The sequence below is a fragment of the Palaemon carinicauda genome, chromosome 41 (genome assembly GCF_036898095.1).
Source record: "Palaemon carinicauda isolate YSFRI2023 chromosome 41, ASM3689809v2, whole genome shotgun sequence".
Classification (NCBI taxonomy): Eukaryota; Metazoa; Arthropoda; class Malacostraca; order Decapoda; family Palaemonidae; genus Palaemon; species Palaemon carinicauda.
Genome location: NC_090765.1, coordinates 13,578,122 through 13,585,627, shown reverse-complemented (window position 1 = coordinate 13,585,627; position 7,506 = coordinate 13,578,122).

The following is a 7,506-nucleotide window of genomic DNA, read 5'->3' as shown; positions in this document are numbered from 1 at the left end:
GGGGGTAGGGAGATGTAGGGGTAGAGAGGGGGTAGGTTGATGAAGGAGAGGTCTAATTGGTGAGGGATCTATGGTCGTGGTTCAATCACGCCCCAGTTTTCTATACCGACACTCCAAGAGTGAGCGAGCTAGGTTTATTCCTGGCATTCCGTGCATCTCTTTTTCTCTGGTATATTCAGCAATAACTGCCTTAGAAATGATGCTAGAGGAGCATTTCACGGAGCGACACAGGTTCCTCGCCCAGAAATGGATTTTTCCTTTGTCACAATCCCTTTTATATTTTTCAAATTACATCTCTATTTCTTTACAAGCATCTAACCTCCCATTGAATTAAAAGTCTTCATACTGACTTATGGCCTTTGCTCTATCTATAAAAGACCTTTATGGAAACTTTTTGGTGTGCAGTATCATGCACTGATATTAGCAGTGGAAGAGGAAGTTGTAATGGTTGATCATATCTCGTTTTATAACCATCCCATATTTATGACAACTTCAGCAAAAGACTTTTTTTTTCCCATTAAATCAAGGGCATCACCTGACATGCTCTCTCAGCCTTGGAGCCAAAACTTACTACTGTATACTTGAAACCAATTTATATAGTTCACAGTTGTAATAATTACTAAATAACAAACTTCTGACATACATACATGAATAGTGCTATAACAGACAGTCGCTTTAAAAAATGTGGAAAAAGACTGAGGATGGTACTGTGTACAATAAATTGTGGGTACCTGTATTTTGATACTGGGCACAACATATGGCTTGGTATACATGTGTTAAGCCACCTACTAGAATGGGTGATGAGGGACACTTGCTTTGCAAACAACGTTAAGCTCTCATGTATGCTTTTGTATAAAGGTATCTAACAGTCAATCCTACATCTATGGATATGGAGGATGGACTATATATATGAATGTACAGCATTATTACATACAGCATTGTACTACTGTATTTGCAACCATTTATCATTATTGTAGTACAGTACAAATAAATTATGTAAGCATAATATTGCTTAACCATCTAGAATTTAGAATCCCTTATTGCCACCTGTGGAGAAGGTTCTTAACATGGAATTAAATTTGTAGATATGAAGGGCCAACTGTATTTCTAACTGCTTACAAAAGTAGGATGCTCAAAACATTAGTCAACAGATATTGCACCATTAACCCTTTTACCCCCAAAAGGCCGTACTGGTACGTTTCACAAAAGCCATCCCTTTACCCCCATGGACGTACCGGTACGTCCCATGCAAAAATGTTATTTTCATTAGTAAAATAAATTTTTGAATATACTTACCCGATGATCATGTAGCTGTCAACTCTGTTGCCCGACAGAAATCTACGGTCGGGATACGCCAGCGATCGCTATACAGGTGGGGGTGTACACAACAGCGCCATCTGTGAGTAGGTACTCAAGTACTTCTTGTCAACAAGAACTCAATTTTCTCCTCGGTCCACTGGTTCTCTATGGGGAGGAAGGGCGGGTCCTTAAATTCATGATCATCGGGTAAGTATATTCAAAAATTTATTTTACTAATGAAAATAACATTTTTCAATATTAATCTTACCCGATGATCATGTAGCTGATTCACACCCAGGGTGGTGGGTGGAGACCAGCATACATGTTAACAAAGAAGCTAAGTATCCCGAATCTTATTTTAGCCGTTATTCAAAATAACAAACATAAAATAAATAAGTACCTGGTAAGGAAGTCGACTTGAACCATTACTCTGCTTTTTTAAGTACGTCTTCCTTACTGAGCCTAGCGATCCTCTTAGGATGCTGAGCGACTCCTAGGTGCTGAAGTATGAAGGGCTGCAACCCATACTAAAGGACCTCATCACAACCTCTAATCTAGGCGCTTCTCAAGAAAGAATTTGACCACCCGCCAAATCAACCAGGATGCGGAAGGCTTCTTAGCCTTCCGGACAACCCAGAAATATTTCAAGAGAAAGATTAAAAAGGTTCTGGAATTAGGGAATTGTAGTGGTGGAGCCCCCACCACTACTGCACTCGTTGCTACGAATGGTCCCAGAGTGTAGCAGTTCTCGTAAAGAGACTGGACATTCTTAAGATAAAAGACGCAAACACTGATTAGCTTTTCCAAAAGGTTGCGTCGAAAATATTTTGCAGAGATCTATTTTATTAAAAGGTCACGGAAGTTGTGATAGCTCTAACTTCGTGTGTCCTTACCTTCAGCCAAGCTTGGTCTTCCTCATTCAGAAGGGAATGAGCTTCTCGTATTAACAGTCTGAAAATAATAGGATAAAGAATTCTCTGACATAGGCAAAGATGAATTCTTAACTGAACACCATAAAGCTTCAGACGGGCCTCGTAAAGGTTTTAAAAATAGAACTTAAGAGCTCTTACAGGACATAATACTCTTTCTAGTTCACTTCCAACCATACGATAAGTTTGGAATAACGAACGATATTGGTCAAGGCCGAGAAGGCAGCTCGTGTTTGGCTAGAAAACCAAGATGTAGAACATGTAGCCGTTTCGGATGAAAATCCGATGTTCTTGCTGAAGGCATGAATCTCACTGACTCTTTTAGCTGTGGTTAAGCATATCAGGAAAAGAGTCTTAAAGGTGAGATCTTTCAGGGAGGCTGATTGAAGTGGTTCGAACCTGTCTAACATAAGGAATCTTAGAACCACGTCTAAATTCCAACCAGGTGTAACCAAACGACGCTCCTTCGTGGTCTCAAAAGACTTAAGGAGGTCCTGTAGATCTTTATTGTTGGAAAAATCTAAGCCTCTGTGACGGAAGACTGATGCCAACATGCTTCTGTAACCCTTGAAAGTGGGAGCTGAAAGAGATCGCTCTTTCCTCAGATATAAGAGGAAGTCAGCTATATGAGTTACAGAGGTACTGGTCGAGGATACGGATACTGACTTGCACCAGTTTCGGAAGATTTCCCACTTCGATTGGTAGACTCTAAGGGTGGATGTTCTCCTTGCTCTAACAATCGCTCTGGTTGCCTCCTTCGAAAAACCTCTAATTCTCGAGAGTCTTTCGATACTCTGAAGGCAGTGAGACGAAGAGCGTGGAGGCCTTGGAGTACCTTCTTACGCGTGGCAGACGTAGCAGGTCCACCTTTAGGGGAAGAGTTCTGGGAACGTCTACTAGCCATCGAAGTACCTCGGTAAGTTATTCTCTCGCGTGTCAACTTTGTCCCATCGTGAGAGGCGAACTTCTGCAGTACCTTGTTGACAATCTAGAACGGAGGGAATGCATATAGATCTACATGAGACTAATCTAGTAGAAAGGCATCTAAAAGAACCACTGCTGGGTCCGGGATAGGTGAGCAAAGTATTGAGAGCCTCTTGGACATCGAGGTTGCGAAGAGATCTATGGTTGGCTGGCCCCAGGTGACCCAAAGTCTCTTGCATACATCTCTGTGGAGGGTCCAATATGTTGGAATTATTGTCCCTTCCTACTGAGACAAACTGCTAAGACATTCAAGTTGCCTTGGAAGAAATTGTTACTGGTGAAAAGTCTAGACCTGTTGAACAGGAGAGGAGGTCACTAGCGAACTCGCACCATGTCAGAGAGTAGGTCCCTCCTTGCTAGGAGATGAACATCAAAGCAGGGAGTTGTCCGTGTTGACCTCCATTACTTTGTCTTGAAGGAGAGACCTGAAGCTTTTCCAGGTCAGACGTACTGCCAGAAGCTTCTTGCAGTTAAAATGCATTGTCCTTTGACTCGAGTTCCATAATCCCGAGCATTCCCTACCGCCTAAGGTCGCACCCCAGCCTACGTCCGATGCGTCTGAGAAGAGAACGTGGTTGGGAGTCTGAACAGTCAGGGGAAGACCCTATAAAAGGTTGATAAAGTCCTTTCCTCAGGTTAGACCAGACTTATCTTCCGGAAACCGGGATCGAGACCGCTTCTAGCGTCTCGTCCTTTTCCAGTGAAGAGCTAGATGAAACCGAATAGGACGGAGGTGTAGTCTTCCAAGTGACACCAATTGAACCACGGATGACAGTGTCCTAACCAGACTCATCCACAGCCTGACAGGGCTGTATTCCTTCTTCAGCATCTTCTGGATGGAAAGCAGGGCTGGGGATTGATCTTCTTGTTCAGCCATGTTCTCATCAGAGGGTTCCTCATCCGAAACTGATGAGGAAACGGCAACGGAGTGGGCAACGTCTGACTCGCTGAATCCGGTCGCACTGGTGGATGCGTGACGGAGCCGGACACAAGATCATGGTACTGCTGCACAGTCTGTGAACTGTCAACCATGGGGAGCGAGGAAGTACAGCGACAACCCGAAACTGTCTAGACTGTCTGGGTAGTACAGACAACCCCTTATCGGGTTGCTGAGGTTGCCGCACTGCGTCACAACAAGTCACCTCTGCTGGTTGTTGAACGTCTTCCCAGTGACACACTGAACGTCCACAACCACCTCCGAGAGTAGCTTAACGTCAACGTGCGACTGGCAACCCACACTGGGTCGCACCGGTGGAGGAACCATCTCAACTGGCGGACGTGAGTAGGATACCTCAGCGTCAACAGGGCGTACAACCAACCGGTGGGAAGGTCGTTGGCAAGAAGGTTCTTTTCCGTAAAAAATCCTCTATCAAGGACTAAGCTTGGACTGCATGTCTTGCAACAAAGCCCAAGGTCTATGGGAGCAGGTGTGGCAACAGACGGGGTTAGCGACTGAAGCGGAACCATTTACCCTCCCTGGAAGCATGTTATGCTTAAATCAAAGTCCATAGGAGGCTAAGCAGCTTAAGGCTCCTCTCCAAATGACAGAGTCCTCAAGGGAATATCAGAAGGAGGGAGAACAGCACTTTCTCATCTACAGGAACCATATCCGAGAAAAGCTAGGTTCTCTCAGTGAGGGTTTCACTGGTGCAAAAGCAGCAGACCAGAAGGCAACGTTATGAAACTGCTTGACAGTCTGTGAACTGTCAAAAACTGAACTGTCAACCACAACAGGAGCGTGAGGACATACAGCACTGGTGTATAAGTAGCAGACCAGAAGGCAACGTCATGTAACTGTTTGACAGTCTGTGAGTTGGCAACAACCAAAGATGTGTGGGGAAGCCTCAACTCCTGACTGACTAGTTAGCTGCGGACGAGTGGTGGTAACCACAGTGTGTTGCGGAGGCTGATACAACGTGTCAAAACACGGCAGCTTGTGGTAGCTCACGCACGGCAACGGAGTGCTCTGTGTGTGGGAGTCATCATACATCTGGCAGGGTTGACTGTGCATGGGTGGAGGAGCTCTCACAACAATAGTGTGAGAGCAGGAAGCCATGCCGGGCGCACAACCGTGGGAGGTGTAGGCCCACGGGTGCATCGTCAACCTTCTCCGCAGTCGGAGTGTGGGAGCTGGCAACAACAAAAGCAGAGGGCTGGTGTGTGGGAGGGGCTGCGGTATGGTATGCGGCGCATGCTGCATGGTATGCGGAGCATGCTGTAAGGTATGCAGAGCATGCTGCATGGGCTGCGGAGAAAGCCGCATAGTACTGGAACCCGGCAGCTCTACAGAACCTTCCCACTGCTGATGCGGTAGCTCACGCATGTTAACAGATGGTGCAGCAAGAACATGCGTCTGGCAGGGTGGACTGCGCATCGGTGGTGGAGCTCTCACAGGTGTGGGAGCAGGCAGCCGCAGTATCTGCTGAGCGCACAACCTCGGCGGGTTGTAGGTTAACAGGTGCATTGTCAACCTTCCAGCACGATACTCCTGCATGAAGGAGCAAGCTGAGACTGTATAGTCTGCAGCATGGACCACTAGGGTCTATGAAAGACAACAACAAACGGAGTTACTGTCCGTTGTGACTGAGGGTCTAAAACAGCTGGTGCGGCAACAGACGGAGTTACTGCCTGTTGCGGTACCACCTTGCCTCTCTAGGGAGGTGTGCAGTTGTCGTACTGCAGCGAGTCCGAACTGACCCAGTGGCTACACCTAGGCCGTTGGACTTGCGCGGAAGGGACCGACTTGCACTTAAAAGCTGCAAGATTTGGTCCATGGTTTCTGCGAGAAACCTCTTCCGCAGACGAGGAATAAATGGGCTCTCTCGTCTTTGTGTGGGTGGGGTGATCACGTCGGCAACGTGTGTAGATACACCCGAAACCACGGAGGGAAACGTCTGTTCGTCGATCAAGACCTGTGGAACCCATAAGTCCTTCGACATTACTTCTCCCCTGGGCTTGGGAGCTTGTAAGAGGTATCGGACTAGGTGAACAACTGGCACGAACAGACGAACCCTCGAATGCAACACTGTAACACTTTGCGCATATCACTTTATCACTTTTGATTTTCTGTTTGCACTTATTTCACTGAACTCGAAACTTTAAGTGATTTGTACCTGAAACACGCAATCCTATCCTTCATTAAAAGGTAGTAATTGCGAAAACAGTTTTACAATGTAACAGAAAAACATAATGAAAGATAAAGAATTCAGTGGCTGGAAAAGAGACTAAACACTAGATCAAATAAACTACGTTTAAAATCTCTCACCGCATAAAGCCTGGGAACAAGAATAAAACTCTAGAAACGTTTTACCTTCTTCCCCTATAGCGACTAGGGAGAAGAGTAAAAAACGAGAACAACGTTTCCCGTTTGAACGAAACGTTTATTCTCCTCTCTCTCCCTCCGTCTCTATCTCTCTCTCTCTCCCTCTTGACTTAGAACCTGAGAGATGAGCCCAATTATATATCGTTAAAACATATTATTTGTTAAAGGAAAAAAACTGAAAGGTTTCCCAAATAAAAAGCTCCTTTATTAGAATTAAAACCATTTAAGCTAAGAAAGAATGAACGAAACGCTAGAACCGGTTTACTCTTACTGCAACGTGAAACCGTGAAATACTCTCTCTCTATCGTAACGATAGAGCGCATGTTGAACGTTCTGAACGTCAACAACTGCGGAGACTAAACTAAACGTTAGTTCATCTTTGAAAACAGTACGAGACTACCAAAGAAATTCTTTCAAAAACATTAAAATTAAAATAGCATAAATTCTTAACAGGAAATACGATATGACGGGCTCAATGTTAATTAACTTCGGTTCCAAGTAAGGACCGCCTACTATTAGGAAAGGTCGCATATAAACAAACATAAAAATTAAGTTTATAAGTTTATAATAAATGGAAAGTTAATCGAAGAGGCCTATAAATGGCGGAGAGATATAACTTTGTTAAGCAAAATTACCAAAAACCTAAACACACTTCCGTCTAAGGGAAGGGTCGGTCATTAAAAGTGAAAGAGAGTCTATACTCTCTTCGACACCAACACTTCCGTCTAAGGGAAGGGTCGGCCATTTAAAAGTGAAAGAGAGTCCATACTCTCTTCGTCACCATAATTAAATCTATCCAAAACGAGTTCAAGTTTTGAAATGAAGATAAAACCCCTGCATAGCGAAAGCTCAAAACTGGAATAGTGTACTTCACCAAAAAGTTGTGAAAACAAATCCAGTTAGGGACGGCGTATTAGTAGGTCTAGCCGGTGGCACGACAGAGGAAAAATTGAGTTCTTGTTGACAAGAAGT